Source organism: Cervus canadensis, chromosome 10 (genome assembly GCF_019320065.1).
Source record: "Cervus canadensis isolate Bull #8, Minnesota chromosome 10, ASM1932006v1, whole genome shotgun sequence".
Lineage (NCBI taxonomy): Eukaryota > Metazoa > Chordata > Mammalia > Artiodactyla > Cervidae > Cervus > Cervus canadensis.
The window spans coordinates 28460288-28484061 of record NC_057395.1 but is presented as its reverse complement, the minus strand read 5'-3'; the positions used below and the strand labels follow the sequence as shown (position 1 = coordinate 28484061).

At 39.6% G+C, this 23774-nt stretch overlaps 1 long non-coding RNA gene across 1 annotated transcript; it reads right to left on the bottom strand.

Moving 5' to 3' along the window:
- Nucleotides 1–1064: 1064 nt before the first annotated feature.
- Nucleotides 1065–18037, bottom strand: LOC122448840. The gene is made up of 3 exons (XR_006271783.1): nt 17909–18037; nt 16763–16855; nt 1065–1282 (listed from the first exon to the last, which is right to left on the bottom strand). It is a non-coding gene; the product is annotated as an uncharacterized LOC122448840 (long non-coding RNA).
- Nucleotides 18038–23774: the final 5737 nt, after the last annotated feature.

The window sequence follows — 23774 nt, the reverse complement described above, 5'->3', positions numbered from 1 at the left end:
TTCTTGCTCCACTGATTTATAAATGGTAACTGTATAGCTGGGAATCAACACAGTGGTAGACTAAGAAGAAGAAGAAAAAAAAAAGCCCCTAATCTCTTAAATGGCTATCAGGCAAGTGTCCAGAAAGCATTGTTATCTGAAACAGCAGAGTGACAATGGAAACATTGATGTTGGAAGATAACAAGTCACAAAGCTAGATGAGAACACCAGGTCATTGGTGCTTAAATGTTTCATATTGTTTTCAAAGGTGCAGCTTTTATTATTCAGTTCTGAAAAGGGGCAACTCTTATTATTTGGTTGCTCAGAAAATACTTAGTGGCTTTTAGATAATGTTATGTTAAGCATAGCAAATAAGAAGATCCTTAAAGGGAAACAGTAATCAATGTTTCAGTTTGAAATGGATCTTCATAGGTGCCTATATCAAAAGGATTGATGATTTTGAACTGTGGTGCTGGAGAAGACTCTTGAGAGTCCCTTGGATTGCAAGGAGATCAAACCAGTCAATCCTAAAGGAAATCAATCCTGACTATTCATTGGAAGGACTGATGCTGAAGCTGAAGCTCCAATACTTTAGCCACTTGATGCGAAGAACTGAATTATTAGAAAAGACCCTGATGCTGGGAAAGACTGAAGGCAGGAAGAGAAGGGGATAATAGAGGATGAGGTGGTTGGATGGCATCACCAACTTGATGGACATAAGTTTGAGCAAGCTCCAGGTGTTGGTGATGGACAGGGAAGCCTGGCGTGCTGCAGTTCATGGGGTCGCAAAGAGTTGGACACAACTTAGCAACTGAACTGAACTGAGGTGCCTATGTATTCACAATATACTACTGAGTCAATTTTCTCTTTTGCTGCATCTAAGAAATATCACAGTTATATAGTGCTTGAGCTTATAAAGTACTTTCATATATAGTATTTCATTTTTTTAAGGCAAACATTTATTGAGTTCTTGCTAAGCATCATACACTGTGCAGAGAGCATATAAGTGTTATCTCATTAAATCCTCACAAGGGTGACATAGAGTGACCTTCAAATTAGCTTTATTAAACAGATGAGGGAACAGAGGTTACAGAGGTCAAGAAATTTTCCCATGGTTGCATTTCATTTTTAGCAAGTGCTAAGGAGAAAGAATTCTTCTTGCTGTATTTGGTTGTCCTGGCTCAACTTCCCATAGGCTTTAGAGGCTCTTTTGGAAGTTTCTTGATAAGACAATTTTTCCAGTATTAGATATCCTCTGATGCTTCCTTTGGCATCCTGACATCCTTCCTCCCCATCTTCAAAGCTGTTATGAGAGCGGTCACAAAGAGGAGGTTAGTATAACTCATGGATGGAGCATCTGTTATCTTGATCATGTGAAAACATCAGCTGTGACACAAGGAGAAAAAATTCAGAACCTGATGAAATAGATTTAAAACACTTAGGACTTAGAGATATAGGCTAGTATCAGTTCCCTGCTAATAGCATTGGGGTATAAAATTACATACATTTTGCTTTTGCAAGGGGAAATAAGGAACTTCATTCCCTCCTCTTTACACCAGGACTTGAAGGAAGCAAAAGTTCTTTTGCTCCTTGTCCACTGGGTCTGTTGTTGTGGTTAAAAGCCCAGCCTGAGTTTGAATCTAGGATAAAACCTTCAGAGTGGTGGAGCTCAGGAAGTTACTTAGCCTCCCTGGGCTTCAATTTTCTCGGTGTTTACAGGGGTTTGATAATAATAGTGCTTTCTTCCTGGTGCTGTTAGCAAGACTAAATTAAGGGCCATCCAGGCGCAGAATGAGCAGGAAGAGCTGTTAGCTATTATTACTTAGAAGAGAGACTGTGGCTTTTAAAGAGATGCTTGCAAAGTTCAGAGTCCTGCAGCTACCAGCTTTGTTTACCCATCCTGACTGATCCTCCCCTCCTCTGTCACAAGGGCAGGTCTAGACATGGATATGGAGTGGAGATCACACCCCAGAGACGCTTGAACCTCTTCCTTCGTAGTGTCCAGCTTGGTTATGTACAAAGTATTTCTCTTGGGCTCATGACAAGGTCTCTCGCCCTTGCTTCTGGCACAAACCTTATCTCCAGTTGTTTGGTGGACAATTCCTCGGTGTCTCAAGCTCACCCTACACTCATGACATTGTAAACCCATCTTGTCACTTCTTTCCAATTAAACCACTCTTCTTCCTGATTTTCCTGTGTCCATCCTCTGTCACCTTCAGAACCATTTTTCATTCCCTCTCTTTGCTTAAATTCTGGTTACCAAAACAGGAGTGTCCATTCTGTTGATGGCAGCCACCACCTGGTACTCTATTTTCAACTCTTTATGGAGTTGATACTTATTTACAGTTATTTATCGCCATTGATTGAACATCTGTTCCCTGCTAGGCTATCAGCCCCATGAAGCCTGAGTCCTGTCTGGCTTCTCATGACAGTATTCCTGGTACCATCTCTGACAATGGTGGCATTCCCCAAACAGAGGCTAACTATTGATTTGTTCTCTCTGATGTTTATTTTTTGCCCCTGTAGGGGAGTAAAATTTGCCACCCTAAAATGTGTTTTATCCACAGGAGCATTAATTTAGATTGATTATCTTTAAGAAACAGAAGATGCAGGAAGTCTTTCTTTTTACCTCCCCCTTAGCTCCCCAAAAATATTTTAACAGAAAACCTATAGCAGGCAGGGAGCTATCACCATGGAACATTATAGTATGAACAAGTTGTGGGGACAGTGAAGAACCCAGCAAAGAATGTTTGTTAAAATTCCTCTCTGTGTCCCATTGTCTGTTTGGCCCAACAAACATTTATTTACCAAACTTTTGCTTTTCCATCTCCATGTCAGTTGCTTTTCCTCCCTTTTGAAGAACCAAGTCACTACACTCAACATCCTCTTTTGTCTTAGCTGATGATGATAATTAAGGTGAGGGTTTTAGCCACTTCGGTGAGTTACTCAGTTTTTCTGCATCTCTCTTGTGTATACATATTATTCAACTTTAGCTTAATTTTCTCCTGTTTATCTGTCTTATGTCCATTTAATTCTTAGACCAGCTAGAATACCCTAACGGGTAGAGAAAATTTTCTTCCACTACAAAACCCAGTTCCTATCCCACATTTACAATGACACTTTTCCTGGTGAAACCATCAAAACCTCTCACCTGAACCTTTAAAAGACTCTCTTGTAAGACCTTTTGGGTCACCAGACATAGATGAGTGTGAATCCCCATCTTGAAATTTACTAGCTGTGTGATCGTGGGAAATGTTTTGAGCCTCAGTTTTTCTATTTCTAAAATGAAAATGATAAACATACCCATATGGTAGAAAATTAAAGGAAATAATATACATAAAGGGATTTAGAAGCACAGGGCACATAGTGAATTCTCAGTGTGCATTGGTTAGAGGGCAAATCTGAAATGAAAGACATGGAGCACAGATTTCCCACTCATCAGCAATATGTGCCACATTACCTACTCTGGAACTCTATTTCCTTCAGATATCCTCTAAGTCTCTTGTCTGAATTTCATTCTCTCAGGACTTTACTCTCTCTGTTTGAAGCTAACAGTTAATCTAATAAATTAATACATGCTATGGACTAGTCTCCTAGGGATTTAAAGTGTTACATCTCTGGCAATATATTTTATTCTAAGAGATCCTCTAAAACAGAGGTCCCCGATGTCTGGAATCTAATGACTGATGATCTGAGTTGGAGCTGATGTAATAATAGTAGAAATAACGTGCACAATAAATGCAGTACACTTGAATAATCCTGAAATCATTCTCTCCATCCTCCGCCCCTCATTCATGGAAAAATTGTCTTCCATGAAACTGGTCCCTGGTGCCAAAAAGGTTGGGGATGGACTGCTCTCAAAACTGCCTTAAAAAAAAAAAAAAAACTTTCTGAAGATGAGACATTTAAGCACACGGCGGGCAGGCTGTGGATTTCTGGCCCTGCCAGTGTCTGCGCCCCGTGTCAGCTCCCACCCTGACAGCTCTGCCCCTTGACTCCCTCCTCTGGGCTCAGCTTCATAAAAAGCTGCAAAGATACCTACACATGAGACTGAATGGTCTGGAGAGCTCTTGCCTGGAACTCTGAGACTCCAAATGGTCCTTTTGTGGCCAGTCCAATTCATACCTTAGTGTTCCATCCCTCCCATCCTAATACCATTGTCCTTCCAGAAGTAAGGCTTGCATTTCTCTTTCTAATCTTGCTCCAAGAGACTGGCTTGCTGGGTTCCCATGATGCTCTGAGAGATTTCCCTCAATGCTACCCCTCCCTGCTCACCTGATTCTCAGCGCCCTCTGCTTTGGGATTACCTGTGCTTCTTTTCTACTCACCTGTGTAGAATCACCCTCCTGGCCACCATGTCAGCTGCACAGAGTACCTGTTCCCTTAGGCTTTGGATGCCCAACTCTTTCTACCAGCTGGCCTCCCTTTTTCTTCTCAAGCCAGTTTTTATAGGGCTTGGCCAATGTAAGAAATTGTGTCTAGAAACAGCACCGCCCAGTATACCTTTACCCAATGGGTTTTTCTGAGCTGTCATCCCGAGATAAGAGACGTGGAGGAGAAACAAAAAGGCCAGTCTTTTTGCTACTTATCTAACCATTCTACACAGTTATTGCCTGTACATAAGAGCTAACATCTTTCATTCCTTGACTTAGGCATAATCAGAGAGCTGTTTAAAAGCACTTTGAATAGTAAACAAAACAAAACACAAATAAAAACAAAACCCAACAAAAAGTCTATGTTGAATTCTAACATACCCTAAATTCCCATAATTAAATGTTATTATACTAATATATTATATCTTCAATATAATTGTAAAAGGTTCTGCAGTGTATCTGACATGAAATAGTTTTACTTAGCCCAGGATTTGTGGATCTAATTGGACAGCATCTATCTTAAGGCCTATAGTAAAATTATCTCTAAAGTTCTTAAAAATGGACTAAACTTTCCTTAATGTTGAAAACAAATTTGCAAGAGTACATTTATCATGAACCATGACAGATTTATGTAATCATAACTTTAAAGTAGTAATTATCATTTCCAGAGGATTTGGAATGATTGGGCTCTGCTTTTAGTAGCAGGGCCTCTGTTATAGCAGAGGATTACTAGCATGTAGGTCATCTGTTATATTTGTAAGTTATTTGAAATTCTTCAGGCATTTTCCTACCAACTCACTATTATAATTTGTGATTACAATCCTATGCCCTGGAACACACATCTTTGTTAAATTTGAAAATACATAATGAGGTTTCTTTGAGAAAAGTATTTTATTTTCCCAGCAACTGATTAATAAAGGACGAGTTCTATACGACTCGGGCTTCCCTGGTGGCTCAGATGGTAAAGATTCCACCTGCAATGCGAAAGACCCAGGTTCAATCCCTGGGTCAGGAAGATAACCTCGAGAAGGGAATGGCTACCCACTCCAGCATTCTTGCCTGGAGAATTCCACGGACAGAGGAGCCTGGCAGGCTACAGGCCACGGGGTCGCAAAGAATTGGACAGGACTGAGTGACTAACACTTTCACTTTTTGCTTTCTATATGACTCACTGGAGGGAAATGGCTTAATTTCCCTTAATTTAGTGTCATATAGCATGACCTACACAACAGAAAGGACCATTAAAGAGGATAAAAAAACTCTGCTTTCTCCACAATGGAATAACTGGTACTCAAACTGCCCTCCCACTGAAAACCACTGGGTGACTGGACAAAGTATTTTTAAGTATTGGTTTGTTACCCACCCAAACTTGGGTCTACTTGCCCTCAAGCAGTAAAGCCAATCTACTGACACCAATTGTGATGAAGGAGAGTGAAGCATTTATTGTAAAAGCGCCAATAAATGGAGAAGGGGTGGGTTGCACTCTAAAGCCCCAAACTCCCCCAGGTGTTTCAGCAAAGGATTTCTAAAGGCCAGGTGCAGGGCGGGGGTGGGGGGATGTTGCAGGATATGGGATGAGCTCATGCACAGTTCTCTGGGTGATGATAACAGGGCTGTTAACATTATCAGTACGCAGGTGTCTGTAGGTCTAGGGCCTCATGCTCATCAACCAGTTAATGTCGTCCATGTGGCGGTTGTTTTAGCATTTGTAAAGTGACTCAGGAAAAGAGCATCAGATACTGTTATCCAGGTACTTCAGAGAGGAGCTGCCACAGAGGACATGGGCATGGGGTCTGTCCCGGGAAGGCCCCCTAGGGTCCTACTCCATTGACAGACAGACAGCACAGGGCTGTGATACTTGACACAGGAAAGAAATTATATGAGCCCGCAACTGCCCCCAGACTTCCATCAGGAAGTCCTTCACAACTGTATCATGAGAGAGGGGAGCCCAAACAGGATATGGGTATCCTCCTGACCTGAGCTGTCAGAGACTGGAGTTCATGGAGGCTGGAGCTGCTAAACTTTTCCAGAGAGAGCAGAGAGAAGAGGGAGCTACACAGAAAAATCTCTTTAGCATGAGACTCCATGAAGCAGAGCAAAGATCTACCAGGGAGCTGTAAACAGAACCTTTCCAAAGAGTTGTGTCCCAACAGACAGAGTGAGAAAAAGAAGCCATCACAATTAGAAGCCCAAGTGTCGCAACTAGAGAGGAGCCCCTCTCGCTGAGAGAGGCCACCGTGATGAGAAGCCTGCACTCGGCAACTAGAGAGCACCTCTCCTCACTGCGACTGGAGAAAAGCCTGTGCAGCAATGAAGACTCAGCACAGCCAATAAACAAATAAAATTATTTTTTTTAAACACCCACTGTTTAGACTAGCTTTCTGGGTTTTTCAATACTTAAATATCAGATAAGTTGAAGAATTTTTAATAGCTATTTTAAGGTGCTTATTCCTTCAGATGAAGTATACTTTTTTTTTTTTTTTAATTCTGGAGAAATGATCTTGTTTGGAATCTCCATAATTTAAAAGGTGGAGGCAGTCTGACTTAGGATGTGGAACCAGACTGCCTGACTTTGAATCCTGATTAAGCCACTTAGTAGCTGTATACCTTGAGCAAGTTATTTACTCTATCTGGGTATTAATTTCTCACTGGTAAAAAAGGGGAGAGTATAGCATCAACTTCTTACGGTTGCTCTGAGAATGAAATAGATTAATATATCTAAATCATTTAGATCAGAATCAGGCACGTAGAAAATGTTTAGTAAGTGTGAGCTATTATTATTTTAAATAGATACACTTGGAAAGTATTGATCCTGTGATATTGAGTCTTATTATCCAGAAAAAACCATGCACTTTATTATTTCCATCCTAAAATTCAATACTTTCTGTCTATGAAAGGTAACAATATGCTGACAACTTGAATAATTATCTCATTTCAACAAAAATTCAAGATGTAAATATATTTTGAGAAAAAGAGAACATTACAAAATAATCAATAAGCATTTTTTCAGTTTTATTAGTTTGAGATTTTTTTTAGCAATCTCAGTGATTTGCATTTTACAATGATTTTCCTACAGAGCACTCCTTTAAAGCACAAAGTATTGTTTTCTGGAAAGAAATGTAATGAAGAAACAAAAATGAATCTCATTAAAATTGGTTACGTTGGCTGCTTTCACTTCCAGTAAGCAAATATAACTTCAAATTGAAACATATGTGTACACCAAGGGAAAACACTATTAATGAAGAGTGTATCCAAATGTCAAAACCATGCAGAATTTGTAGTTTTGGAAATACAGTCCAAAATCCAAATGTCATAAACACTCAAGTGACCTTTGTGTTCCAAACAGAGGCCAAATGGCCAAATCTGGCTTACGTTACCATGGAGACACACTTTGATGGAAGGATGTCTGATGAGGTTGAGCAGCATGAATGATTAAGGGGAGTGTTGTGATAAATGATCGTATGTAGCAGTATGGTTACCCTTTGCAAGAGATTAAGGGGGTATGTGCAGTGTAGATAGCATTGTTTAAGAAAATATTATATCAGCTAATGTCTATAAGTGCTGAGCAAACCAGAAATATTTGAATGTTCTCTTTGAGGTTCTTAATATAAAAATGTAAGGTGTGAAAAAGACAGCAATTCAATTTTGAGGACAAAGTTAATCACAGGCATAATTTATTTTATTGTGCTTCTCAACAAATACCATACTAAGAAACTTTATAAAATAAACTAGCTAAAAAACAACCTAGTTATTAAAACTGTCAGCCTAAACATAGCATAAAGATGAATTTTCTTTTACTGGTGGGAACTGGCTACAAATTCAAATTAACTTAATTGCAGTCACAGATGTGTGTCCCTACTATGTGGAAGGCACTGTAATGTGTAACTGTAATACAAAGATAAGAAAGACAGTGTGTGTGGTTGTGAAGGAATGATAAGTCCAAAGATAATATATTCTGCGTTAGGTTATAACATAGTCATAACAATGATTCAAATTAAAGGCCGTAACAATTCACTGGAGGAAAATATTGAATTTGGACTTGAGAACCAGAGGAAGTGTTCAAAGAATAGAAAGTCCTCAAGGGGAGCAAAGAGATGTGTCGCAAAAGAAGCACTAAAATAGGAAAGACTTGAAGGAAGAAAAGCAAAAGATGTGTACCTACAGGGTTATTAGATGAGAATGACTCTTCCGCAGAATATGAAGGGGGTTACAGAGAAATGAGAGTGTCTCAAAAAGGTAGACTGAGGACATATGCAGTCCCTCAGTCCCAACCATTCTCCTTATATTAAAAAGAAAAAAAAAAAAAAAATCCACAGTAGCCTGGGAAAACAAGAAGAGTCTGGTCAATGCAAGAGAAAATTTGAAGAATGATATTCAGCAGTCAGAATCTGGTCTACAGGAAAATGTAATGGGAGGCCATTTTAGCACATCAAACACACTGTCCAGGGAGGGTAGACCCAGAGGAACTCCAAGCCTAGAGGCAAACAGTCAAAGAACAGCGAAGCTATTTAGGGCAGTCTTCAGGGTTATTACTGGAGAGTTGAATCGTGAACTCTAAGACAAACGAATCATCCTCCTTCTACAAAACCAGAGACAGCAGAGCCATTTGCCCCCAGCCTAAAGCATCCTGGTGAGTGACGCTAAAGGTGCAGACAGGGCTTCAGAAAGATACTGATGTGTGGGGGTGACAGGGAGTTTTCACTCTCAGAGAACAAGCTCCACTTCTGGAGGGAAGTAAAAATGATCAAGTGTTCTCACTTTGTGGAATATCCTAGACAAGAATATCCTACATTTAGATCTGAAACAATAGGATGGGAAAGACTAAAAATCTCTTCAAGAAAATTAGAGATACCAAGGAAACATTTCATCTACAGATGGGCATGATAAAGGATGGAAATGGTATGGACCTAACAGAAGCAGATGATATTAAGAGGAGGTGGCAAGAATACAAAGAAAAACTATACAAAAAAGATCTTCATGACCCAGAAAACCACAATGGTGTGATCACTCACCTAGAGCCAGACATCCTGGAATGTGAAGTCAAGTGGGCCTTAGGAAGCACCACTACAAAGCTAATGGAGGTGATGGAATTCCAGTTGAGCTATTTCAAATCCTAGAAGATGATGCTGTGAAAGTGCTGCACTCAATATGCCAGCAAATTTGGAAAACTCAGCAGTGGCCACAGGACTGGAAAAGGTCAATTTTCATTCCAATTCCAAAGAAAGGCAAGGCCAAAGAATGTTCAAACTACTGCACAATTGCATTCATCTCACAAGCTAGCAAAGTAATGCTCAAAATTCTCCAAACCAGATTTCAACAGTACATGAACCGTGAACTTCCAGATGCTCAAGATGGATTTAGAAAAGGCAAAGAAACCAGAGACCAAATTACCAACATCCACTGGATCATTGAAAAAGCAAGAGAGTTCCAGAAAAACACTTGCTTCATTGATTACACCAAAGCCTTTGACTGTGTAGACCACAACAAACTGGAAAATTCTTCCAGAGATGGGAATACCAGACCACCTTACCTGCCTCCTGAGAAATCTGTATGCAGGTCAAGAAGTTAGAACTGGACATGGAACAATAGACTGGTTCCAAATTGGGAAAGGAGTACATCAAGGCTGTATATTGTCATCCTGCTTATTTAACTTATATGCAGAGTACATCATGAGAAATGTTGGGCTGAATGAAGCAAAAGCTAGAATCAAGATTGCTGGGAGAAATATCAATAACCTCAGATACACAGATGAAACCACCCTTATGGCAGAAAGTGAAGAAGAACTAAAGAATCTCTTGATGAAAGTGAAAGAAGAGAGTGAAAAAGCTGGCTGAAAACTCAATATTCAAAAAATGAAGCCCATGGCATCCAGTCCCATCACTTCATGGCAAATAGATGGGGAAACAATGGAAACAGTGGGAGACTTAATTTTCTTGGGTTTCAAAATCACTGCAGATGCTGACTGAAGCCATGAAATTAAAAAATGCTTGCTCCTTGGAAGAAAAGTTATGACCAGCCTAGACAGCATATTAAAAAGCATAGATGTTACTTTGCTGACTAAGGTCCATCTAGTCAAAGCTACTGGTTTTTCCAGTAGTCATGTGTGGATATGAAAGTTGGAGTATAAAGAAAGCTGAGCACCAAAGAATTAATACTTTTGAACTGTGGTGTTGGAGAAGACTCTTGAGAGTCCCTTGAACTGGAAGGAGATCCAACCAGTCCATCCTAAAGGAAATCAGTCCTGAATATTCATTTGAAGGACTGATGCTGAAGCTGAAACTCCAATACTTTGGCCACCTGATGGGAAACTGACTCATTTGAAAAGACCCTGATGCTGGGAAAGATTGAAGGCAGGAAGAGAAGGGGACGACAGAGGATGAGATGGTTGGATAGCATCACCAACTCAATGGACATGAGTTTGAGCAAGCTCTGGGAGTTGATGATGGACAGGGAAGCCTAGTTTGCTGCAGTCCATGGGGTCACAAAAAGTTGGACACGACTGAGCGACTGAACTAACTGAGATATGAAACTCAGTCCACTTCCTCCAGCAACAGTTTTGTCCTGGCCACTGTGAGCTGAAACATTCTGACGCAGATCCAGAGTGACCATGAGCTTTGTGTGGATTTTAAGGAGGTGCAGAATCAGAGCAAATTTGCACATGGTTTAACCTAATCAAGAAGTTTAAACTAAAGAACTGGCTAAATCACAACAGAGGATGTTCTTATGGAGAAGTGAATTGAGATGATGAGGCATTTGGGGCTGGGCAACTGTGTGCGTGGTATCCTTACATGAACTGCTTTGATGTGAATCGTGAATTAATAAAAATAAAGTGATTCTCTTCCCCCCCAAATTAAACAAACAAAATATATACTCTATGAAATAGAGAGTATTATCAAAATAAAAAGTAAAATAGCAAATATGCATTTTCTATAAGTATATATCATCTCAGTATCATGTTTCTTTTCTCTTTGGTCTGATTTTGGTAAATATTGATATTCTGTTTCACTTGGTTTACTATAAACTAGATTATATGACATAGATATATATTGTTATTTTTGCTTAGTTGCTAAGTCATGTCCAACTCTTGGTGACCCTATGGACTGTAGCCTGCCAGGCTCCTCTGTTCATGGGGTTTCCCAGGCAAGAATACTGGGGCGGGTTGCCATTTCCTTCTCCAGGGGATCTTCCTGTCCTGGGGATTGAGCCTGAGTCTCCTGCATTGCCAGGTAGACTCTTTAAGGCTGAGCCAACAGGGAGGCCCCATAGATATGTATTGTGCAGAGTGAAATGATCAAAAAAAGGCAAACAAACAAAAAACTACAATCAATTCATTTGGTTGTAATTTTAACCCGATTTGTCTTTCAAGAAAATGTCAGTACTTTTATTTCTTCTTCTCTCTTCTTTGGGTTTTTTTTTTTTAGTAACTATTCATATATTTGTTTTATTTCCTTTAGCTAGTACAACTCAATTATTTAGGAGTGATTTTGGAAGATAGGGGAATTAAGCTCAATGTTAATACTTATGTAGGCTTGGAGATCTTCTTTTCTAAACCTACACTGTCATTACAGTCCCTGGAGTCTCTTAGTTCAATTCAGTTGGTCATTCATGTCCAATTCTTTGCAAACCCATGGACTGCAGCACGCCAGACCTCCTGCCCATCACCAACTCCCGGAGTTTACTCAAACTCATGTCCGTTCAGTTGGTGAAGCCATCCAACTATCTCATCCTCTGTCATCCCCTTCTCCCTCCTTCAATCTTTCCCAGCATCAGGGTGTTTTCAAATGAGTCAGTTGCTTGCATCAGGTGGCCAAAGTATTGGAGTTTCAGCTTTAGCATCAGTCCTTCCAATGAATATTCAGGACTGATTTCCTTTAGGATGGACTGGTTGGATCTCCTTCCAGTCCAAGGGACTCTCAGGAGTCTTCTCAGCCTGGTTAAATTGCTGGGTATAGAGAAAATGTTTTCTTTCTGTCTCAATTCTATTAATTCACGTGTGTTCGTGCTAAGTTGCTTCAATCATGTCCAACTCTTTGTGACCCTGTGGACCACAGCCCCCCATGCTCCTCTGCCCATGGGATTTTCCAGGCAAGAACACTGGAGTGGGTTGACATGCCCTCCTCCAGGGGATCCTCCCAACCCAGGGATCGAACCCACACCTCTTATATCTACCGGCATTAGCAGGAGGTTCTTTACCACTAGCACCACCTGGGAAGTCCCATAAATTCATAGGGCCAGTATAAATTAAAGGCTTGATATTTACATTATAAATTTAAAATATTTTTTAGATTTTAATTGGACAACATTAATAATTATAAATTATCATTAGTGGACTCAAGCCAACTCTTTCTTCTCCCCTTCTTCCCCTTTTTCTTATAGATGACCTTGCTTTTTGTTTTATGGGGAAAGTGATACAGATGCCTGCCATCAATGCGGATTTCTCCCTCCACTGACCTCTTGACAAGTTTCTCCTCTCTTTCACTTTAGTGCTTTCACCTTTTTTTCTTTAATTGTTTTTTATTGCGGTAAAAGTCACATAACATAAGACATACTGTTTTCACCACATTTAGTTGTGCAGCTCAGTGGTATTAAGTACACTCATATTGTCGTGCCCCTCCCACCCTCGTACATCTCCCAAATTTCTCACCTTCCTAAACGGAAACTCTGTCTCCATTAAACACTAGCTCCCCATCCTCCTACACCTGGCCCCTGGCATCTACCAATGTACTTCTGACTCTATGGATTTGCTCAGTGCTTTCACTTCTATAGGGCAGTATGCCCAGCATTCCAGCCAATCCTTGAGTCTCATCAATTAGCACCTGACACTCTCCATCCCCTCCTTCCTCTGATCTCTTGCTCAAAGGCAGAGTAGTAAATTCCTGGTTCAGAGAGCCCTGACTCCACCTACTAAAATATATCCAAGTGAACTTTAATATTGAGAAGACTAAATGAGGGGGAGGATATAAACCCTGCCATCTTGAGGAAGTCCAAGTATTTCACAGTCAGTCCCATCAGCAGTAATGATCTTATTCTCATCTGTCAATGACAACAAAACCAGCTGCTGTCCCAAGAATGTTGACCTGGGCAGCAGTAGCTTCTTCCATTGGTTTACCCTCAGTCTCAACCACACTGTACCCTGTTCTCGGTCTGTGCCTGGTGACTGTCCTTTGAGTCATGAGTGAAGCTTGCTTTTCATCTTCTATTTCCCCAGGGTACTTATTTCTCCTTGGTTGCTGTCCTGGCCCTACTTCTGGTCTATACCGCTGTTCTGTCCTGTTTTCTCATCCTTAAAATCGCATCCTATTTCTCCAAAGTTCTCCCCCTTGTTCTTCATATGGTACAGCTTATCCATTTCCTATGCTCAAAATAACTAAGGTTCTCATGCAGTTTCTGCTAATCCTCCAGGGTTAAAAGGACAAGTTCAGTTCAGTTCAGTTCAGTCACTCGGTTGTGTCTGACTCTTTGTGATCCCATGGACTGCAGCACACCAGGCCTCCCTGTCCATCAGCAATTCCTGGTGTTTACTCAAACTCATGTCCACTGAATCAGTGATGCCATCCAACTATCTCATCCTCTGTCATCCCCTTCTCCTCCTGCCTTCTATCTTTCCCAGCATCAGGGTCTTGTCTAAAGAGTCAGTTGTTTGCATCAGGTGTCCAAAGTATTGGAGTTTCAGCTTCAGCATCAGTCCTTCCAATGAATATTCAGGACTGATTTCCTTTAAGATTGATGTTAGGATCTCCTTGCAGTCCAAGGGACTCTCAAGAGTCTTCTCCAACACCACAGTTAAAAAGCATCAATTCTTCAGCTCAGGATGTGCAGGTGAGAGGAGATGGGGAAGGGAAGAGAAAGCAGTGACAACTCAGAACAAAGTCCAAGAAGTCTGTCCTTAGGGTAGATGTGATTCATCAGTCTTCTGGTTCCTCAGTGAAATTGAGAAGAATGTCAGACTAGAAAAATAGAGTGGATTCCTGTCTGAAATAGCTTTCTTAAACTTTAATAATATATGCATGATTCAAAATGACACAAGTAACAAAAAAAAAAGATCAGAAAATTTAGCTATAAAAACTTAACTAACTAAATTTGAAGTGCACAAAATTATATTTTACAGTGAAACCCAAGAGAGTGCACATTAATTGTATTTTAATCAGTTTTGACCACTGTGCCTGGTTCAAACAAGATGTTGTAATAGAATGATCATGGAAATTAATACTTTGACTGGAGTTACTTGTCCCTCTAAAGAAAGGGTGATGAAACTAAACTGATTCTTCTTCCCTCAGAATGATTTTGAGACACAGGACAGAAACTATGGAGAGAATATCACCCAGTCCAGTCATTTCAGACTCCAGGAAATGAATGAAAACATGAAATATCTGTAGCAAAGAATGTCAGAGAACAAGCTCTGACTCAATAGAAATTAGGCATAGATAATCAGGGATTTCATGGAATTTTACATTTCCCTTTGTATTCACTCTGCAGATAAGAGTGGTCAAGATCAGTATTAGAATTGCTGATGTTCAGTAATCACCTAGAGAAAGAACTTTCTACAAGGCACATTTTATAACAGGCACTTACAGTAGAAATTTTTCTTCCTATGTATATTGCTTGGAATTGATTTTGGAAACATTCTAATCGATTAAAAAATAATGTGTTACACAGTTATTTTGAAAATGACAGCTTAAAATAATTGAATATCACCGGGTATATAAAATTATTTTGGCAGAAGCTAAAATAATATATGAGCTGAGAATTATCCTCAGAACTGAATATTTCTTTAGTTTGTTATTCTCTTGAAAAGACTAATTCAACAAATGAACCCTAAGGATTGAAAAGACTAATTCAACAAATGAACCCTAAGGACTTCCTTGGCAGTCCAGTGGTTAAGACTTCACCTTCCAATGAAGTGGGTGCAGGTTCCATCACTGGTTGGGGAGCTAGCATCCTACATGCCCCACAGCCAAAAAACCAAAACTGAAAGCAGAAGCAATATTGTAACAAATTCAGTTAAGACTTAGAAAGAAAAGAACCCTAGATCATGTCCAAGCAACACAAAGATCTTAACTATATTATCTATGCTAGTCTGGATTTTCATTTCCTTATTATCTAGAATCATGTGAATAAAAACAGAATAGTGATGGGGATGAAAGTTTGGGTGAGAGGCTGGAGACTGCCAACCAGAATGTCCCCACTGAGAACTAGAATGCTAGGAACTCACATGGTGGACTGATGAATGTCACAACATTGACTGCTCACTGGTTTGCTAAAACCAATCCCAAATCTGCTCTGCCACCCTTGGTCATCTCACCATTAGTACTCTCCATCAGCTGCTTGACTTTACAAGTATTAATAAGAAATGCCATTTCAATTCTACATATTAGAAATGCAATTTAAATAAATCAATTTTGTTCATAGATATATCTGACCCAAAAAATGATGAAAAAGATCAAGTTAGCATCATTTTAAGGTATTCCAGGTACTTTTCATATGACATAAAGCTTCCCCCAAATCCTTGAAATGTAGGTTAAATTTACATCCATTTAAATTTGCACTAAAATGGTAATTTACATTTTACAGTTGAGGAATTGAAAATTCAGGATAATGTGGTAGCCTGAGTCTAAATCTAGATTTACTTGACTCCAAAATCTGAGTTCTTTCATTTATCCTACACTTTTCATGAAAGGGAAAATGTTGAGTTTGTTGACTGAGGAATGTTTGAAGGTTATCAAATGCATTTTAACCCTGTATCAATTCCCGGCACTATTTCCAAAATTTAAACAAGCACAAAAATAGCATGTAACATATCAAAACTCCAGATGCTTTATCCTCAACTAGGGATCTGAATAACAAAAATTTTCTATAAAATATTAATAGTATTCAACTTGCCATATAAGTCATAATTCCACTGACAGAACTACCATTTGGGGTGATGGATGAATTGCTGTGAATTTAGGCTCATGAGTACACTCAGGAAGATCAAGTGATACTCAAGCTTGGAATGCCCTCTATAATGAAGCGACTTTCACACTTACTTCTGTAGTCCCTTTTAGATTAAATAAATAAATTTTTAGATAAAAACATAATTCTATCTGGACAGGTAGGTATGGTTGCGTACGTGCTAAGTCACTTCAGTGATGTCCGAGTGTCTGAGACCCCATGGACTGTAGCCCACCAGGATCCTCTGTCCATAGGATTTCCCAGGCAAGAATACTGGAGTGGGTTGCCATGCCCTCTTCCAGGGGACCTTCCTGACCCAGGGATTGAACCCGTGACTCTTAGTCTCCTGCACTGGCAGGCGGGTTCTTTACCACTGGCACCACCTGGGAAGCCTGTAGGCATGGTTAGTAATAAGGTATTGTCATCCATCAACACTTTATCTCAAATTAAATTGTCAGAATAACAAAACTTCCACTTACCAGGCCTCACCCAGGAAGAGGGAGCCAGACTTGTTGGTTTTGAGGGAAGAAGTGAAAAAAACTGTAGAAAGCTGAACAAGTTTGGGTAGAATTCTGCATAAGAAGAAAATGCCTGTGAGAACAGAGACTCCAAAATATCCCAAGAATCATGCCCTTGAAGTCTGAATTTCATAGTAAAATAATATTATAGACAGGCAGGCTCCAATTCATTTCATCATTTTCCCTAGAAAGAAGGTCAATTAATATGGATTTCTGAAATTTAAAATATGGAAAAATACACAAACCAAAACTCTTACTTAAATCCTTGGGCAATAATATCTCTTCTTAGTGCACCTGTACTGGCCAATGGGGGTCACACTGTACTTTAACTCCACACGCCCTCTAGTGTTATCTCTCTGGAAATGCAGTTGCTAGTCCTACGCTTATGTAAGTATTTTCTCTTAGAAGAAAATTTCCAAAGCAGCCTATGTTTAAAAATCTCAGTTAATCCTGTATAGGGTACTCATACTGATACTGATGTTCTTCTCATACCAATGCATTATTTTACCTTATTTATTCACCACCTGTTCTCAAAATGGCCTGCTGCTGCTGCTGCTAAGTCACTTCAGTCGTGTTCGACTTTTTGCAACCCTGTGAACCATAGCCCACCAGGCTGCTCTGTTCATGGGATTTCCTAGGCAAGAATACTGGAGTGGGTTGCCAGCCTCCTCCAAGGGATTTTCCCCACCCTGGGATCGAACCCAAGTCTCTTGCATCTCCTGCATTGGCAAGCGTGTTCTTTATCACTAGTGCCACCTGGGAAGCCCCCCAAAATGGCCTATAATTATTCAACACAGATTAATGTATCCAATCTTGTCATAGTTTATGCATCCTTTATGCATCCAAAATGGCATACAAGGATGCATAAGCTGTGACAAAATTGGACACATTCAACTGTGTTGAATGATTAAAAAAAAAAAAAAAACCAAGGCAAAACAAAGAAATTAGACTAAAATGCATAAAACAACAACCGACCATCTGTCCATTAATAGACTATATAGATAGCTGGACATAGTTTTATTAGTCAGGATAGACTGTGTTTTACTATGGTAAAAACAATTTTGAAATTTCAGGGGCTTGAAACCATGAAGCTTTAGTTTCTCTTACCGGTTACAGGTTCTCTAAAGGTGACCTGGAGGCCTGCTCCCCACTCCCCTCTCTAATTTCTATGCCATTGAGGAGTCACTGTCTCTCATGTGGTCAGTCACTCTGCAGAAGAAATAAAGAGCTTTAAAGGATCTTGCACTAGCAATTAAATGCGTTGGTGGCGTTGCTTTGGCTCATTCTCACTGGCCAGAGCTAGTCTTGTGACTCCACCCTGGAGCGAAATGGAAAGTCCCGCCTTCCTGTGGAAGGAAATGAGCTGGATATCGGTGGGCAGCAGGAAGCAGTCAGGGTGAAAAAGAAAGCCGGGGCAGATCTGATTCATTGTGTCCTTGAGATAAAAACAAACACAACAGCTCAGGAAAGTTACAACTACTTTTGATTCTAGGATCAGAGAGGAATTTCTCCAGGACTCGGGACAAAAAGGACAATGGGGAACTTGTTACGTCAGCCTTGCAGTAGTTTTGAAGCCTTTTCTTATAAGGGCTTATGACATCACAACCATCCATAGTTTGTTTAAAGAAACTCCAGAGAAGTCAAATTCTTGTGGCTTAGGAATCTACCTCTCTGCCAAGCTCTTGATTCAGGGATGTATTTAAATATTCCACCTCAAAGACTGTGTTTAATCAATTGAGGAGCAGTAAGCACTGGAGAAGACTCTTGAGAGTCCCTTGAACTGCAAGGAGATCCAACCAGTCCATCCTAAAGGAGGTCAGTTCTGGATGTTCATTGGAAGGACTGATGGCTGAAGCTGAAACTCCAGTACTTTGGCCACCTCATGAGAAGAGTTGACTCATTGGAAAAGACCTTGATGCTGCGAGAGATTGGGGGCAGGAGGAGAAAGGGACGACAGAGGATGAGATGGCTGGATGGCATCACCGACTCGATGGGCATGAGTGTGAGTAAACTCAGGGAGTTGGTGATGGACAGGGAGGCCTGGCGAGCTGCATGCGATTCATGGGGTCGCGAAGAGTTGGACACCACTGAGCGACTGAACTGAACTGAAGCACTGGATAGGGGTCTCAAGGAAGCTTCTGGAAAAGAGCTATTCTTTACTGCCAGAGGAGAACCAGCCCACCCTTCTTACTAACTCTTAACCATGGGTTAGTTAATATCCAAACATGGATAGTATTTTGGTTGTCTTCCTGTTCACAAATTCTGTTTTCTACTATGTACAAGTTGCTGTGTTTTTCTGAACTGCATTATTTATTTGATATTTTTTTTTTAATGATTCAGATATTCTGGTATTCTGGTAAAATTCTTTCCTATAATTCTTTCCTATAAATCAACATACTTTCTTGAACTTATTAATGACAGGCTTTTAAAACTGAACTTTTAAATTTTAGAATAGTTTTATATTTTAAAAAATAGTTGAGAAGATAGTGTAGAGAGTTGACAAGTAATTGTTTCACCTATTGTTCACATCCTACATTATTGATATTTTGATACTTAGATTGCCAGATTCTACCTGGCACTTCCTCTTTTCACTGCCCGATTATTATGAGTTCCATCCATATATGAAATTCCACTCTTACCAAGACAATGGGCCTTCATGGGTTCCTTGGAACCATGGAAGGATGTTATGATGCTTCTGCTGAATTTCTACCTTTTCTATATATTACACATGAAAATAGACAAAATTCAATAACCAATTATTACCAACCCAATACTCATTTTACTAAACAAAAAAATGAAGTTTCCAAGTTCAACTTAACCTGCTAAAACTAAAATTTAACTGGAAAGAACACAAAATTCCTGCTTAATTCCACCCACAAATTCTCTTACCTGACACATCTATTATCATAATTATTACCACGGAAGTCAAAGATCCATCTAAGTTCTTAGTTTCTTAGATTCTGGAGGAGGGAGACTAGTTTCAAAACTTTCCATTAAAAATCTGCAAAAATTAACTGCTGTTGGGAAAATAGGAGAGCAAAGGTATAAATACATAGTGGAAAAAATATATGTATGTACACATATAATTTCAATCATGATTTTCAAATGCTGTTACCATGATCCTTACCACTTAGACTCCACTATTTTATATGCTACATAACAAAGCAAAATGAGACAACACAAAACACTACATGTGATAAAAACTGTTACCACGCCAATTCAGAGAATTACAAAAAAAACTTGTTTAAAAATGAATATAGGGACCTCCCTGGTGGTCCAGGGTTAAAACTTCACCTTCCAGGGCAAGGGTTTGGTCCCTGGTCAGAGAGCTAAGATCCCACATGCCTCACAGCCAAAACACCAAAACATGAAATAGAAGAAATATTGTGACAATTTCAGTAAAGACTTAAAAATAAATACAAATGAATGAATAAAAATTTGGGTCTAGGAAAGGGTCAAGGAAAAAAAATGAAATCATTTTATTTGGAAAAGAAAAAAATGAAGTTAAAAATAAATGAATTTATATACCAGATTAATATATCAACAATTATCTCCTGTTCATTTTAGTGTAAACTGCCTCAAACCCTCTGTAGAATGAAGCAGGATTCAAAGTGTTCAATGAGTGCATCACATACTAAAGAGAAAAAAAAGGTAAAATTTCAACTGTGTCCTGTGTCATCTATACTACTACTTCTGAAATATACTTTTCCATTTTTCTTCTCTTCTTGATAGTTGCAGTGTTACTAAATGCTTATTGAAGTTTTCTCCTTGGATTATCAAAGCTAAATTCACCATCAGCTTCCACCCACCAATCCACCCACTTGTTCATTTCCCACTCTCTGCCAGTGGCACCATCATCTCCTGCATTACTAAAGCTTAATTTTTTGAGTCATCAATGACTCATTCTTCTTATCTTCTGTTTTTATTTAGTCCCCATGAAGTCCTATATAATGGTTTTGCAAAGTCTCTCTGGATTCTGTTCACTTTCTCCTGTTTGCATAACCTCATCAACTTGTCCTCGTATAACTCAGGTACTCCCTATGCACTTTGGTCTCTGTGCTACATCAATTTACAGGAACAGTGGTCTGACTGAAAACAAAATTGATGACAGTTCAAGTCTGTGTTTCTCAAGAAATACACAGTGAAGCAGTTGAAAGTGAGGTCTGAAGCCTTACTGCTTTGGTTAAAAACTGTCTCTGTCAATTCCTAGTACTTACTTCATCTGCCTCAGTTATTTCATCTGTAAAGTGGGAATGATAATGGTAAACATATAATAAGATTATTGTGAGAGTAAATAGACTTAACACATGAAGTCATGTACAGCATTTACAATATCTGAAATATGATAAGTTATTTATTATTGATTTTATTGTTACTGAAAATTATTACTAGTCTGTGTCACTATCAAAGAAGATAACAGTTATTTTCCCTAAATTATCCTTCATCTCCTCTCTCAACTTTCTACCCAAATCCTCTATCAGAAGTCAGCCTACCCTGCTCTTAATATCTCTGGTCATTTTTACTGGATACCTTTCTTGTCTTATTCCAAAGTAAAATCTTCTAGCTCATCTCTGATCCTTTCCAATTTTTCAAACTTTCTACCAGGGAAAAGATGGAAAAAGCAGTTTACCAGTTGCAGGTGATAAAGGTGGAGCCACTGAAGAGAACTTAAAATCAATAACCAAACAGATGAAAAATCAGCTTGAGTTTTATTTCTGCTATGTGCTGCCAATTCTTAAAATATCACTGATATATGACTTCTTCCTCCTCTCAATCTTTTGATCTAGTTGCTATAGTTACTGTTGAATTTTGATAACATATGTATATAAATATGAATATACACATGTAATGCATATTTGTATATATATGTACACATATTTGTGCTCAAGTGATTAGTATTAGCTGAGACTTTGCCAATAGGAAGGCAATAGACAGGGAGAGGAGGAGCCTGAGATTCTTTCTGTGCACATTTGATGTTAACTGGTTCCTCTTTGAGATGGAGATCTAATGTAAAAATTTATGAGATTAACAGCTCACTTCAGTTCAGTCGCTCATTGTGTCCAACTCTTTGAGACCCCATGGACTGCAGCATGCCAGACTTCCCTGTCCATTACCAACCCCCAGGGTTTACTCAAACTCATGCCCATTGAGTCAGTGATGCCATCCAACCAATCTCATCCTCTGTTGTCCCCTTCTCCTCCCGTCTTCAATCATTCCCAGCATCAGGGTCTTTTCAAATGAGTCAGTTCTTTGCATCAGGTGGCCAAAGTATTGGAGTTTCAGTTTCAGCATCAGTCCTTCCAATGAACACCCAGGACTGATCTCCTTTAGGATGGACTGGTTGGATCTCCTTGCAGTCCAAGGGACTCTCAAGAGTTGTCTCCAACACTGCAGTACAAAAGCATCAATTCTTTGGCACTCAGCTTTCTTTATAGTCCAACTCTCACATCCATGCATGACTACTGGAAAAATCATAGCCTTGACTAGACAGACCTTTGTTGGCAAAGTAATGTCTCTGCTTTTCAATATGCTGTCTAGGTTGGTCATAACTTTTCTTCCAAGGAGTAAGTGTCTTTTTATTTCATGGCTGCAAACACCATCTGCAGTGATTGGAGCCCCCAAAAAATAAAGTCAGCCACTGTTTCCACTGTTTCTCCATCTATTTGCCATGAAGTGATGGGACTGGATGCCATGATCTTTGATTTCTGAATGTTGAGTTTTAAGTCAACTTTTTCACTCTCCTCTTTCACTTTCATCAAGAGGCTCTTTAGTTCCTCTTCACTTTCTGCCATAAGGGTGGTGTCATCTGTGTATCTGAGATTATTGATATTTCTTCTGGAAACCTTGATATCAGCTTGTGCTTCATCCAGCCCAGCATTTCTCATGATGTATTCTGCATATAAGTTAAATAAGCACGGTGACAATATACAGCCTTGATGTACTCCTTTTCCTATTTGGAATCAGTCTGTTGTTCCCTGTCCAGTTCTAACTGTTGCTTCCTGACCTGCATATAGGTTTCTCAAGAGGCAGGCCAAGTGGTCTGGTATTCCCATCTCTGGTAGAATTTTCCACAGTTTGTTGTGATCCCCACAGTCAAAGGCTTTGGCATAGTCAATAAAGCAGAAATAGAGGTTTTTCTAGAACTTTCTTGCTTTTTCAATGATCCAGCCGATGTTGGCAATTTGATCTCTGGTTCCTCTGTCTTTTCTAAAACAGCTTGAACATCTGGAAGATCATGGTTCACATATCGCTGAAGCGTGGCTTGGAGAATTTTGAGCATTACTTTGCTAGCGTGTGAGATGAGTGCAATTGTGTGGTAGTTTGAGCATTCTTTGGGATTGCCTTTCTTTGGGATTGGAATGAAAACTGACCTTTTCCAGTCCTGTGGCCACTGCTGAGTTTTCCAAATTTGCTGGCATATTGAGTGCAGCACTTTCACAGCATTATCTTCTAGGATTTGAAGTAGCTCAACTGGAATTCCATCACCTCCACTAGCTTTGTTCATAGTGATGCTTTCTAAGGCCCACTTGACTTCACATTCCAGGATGTCTGGCTCTAGGTGAGTGATCACACCATTGTGATTACCTGGGTTGTGAAGATCTTTTTTGTACAGTTCTTCTGTGTATTCTTGCCACCTCTTCTTAATATCTTCTGCTTCTGTTAGGTCCATACCATTTCTGGTCTTTATAAGCCCATCTTTGCCTGAAGTGTTCCCTTGGTATCTCTAATTTTCTTGAAGAGATCTCTAGTCTTTCCCATTCTGTTGTTTTCCTCTTATTTCTTTGCACTGATCACAGAGGAAGGCTTTCTTATCTCTCCTTGCTATTCTTTGGAACTCTGCAAATGGGTATACCTTTCCTTTTCTCCTTTGCCTTTCACTTCTCTTGTTTTCTCAGCTATTTGTAAGGCCTCCTCAGACGGCCATTTTGCCTTTTTGCATTTCTTTTTCTTGGGGATGGTCTTGATCCCTGTC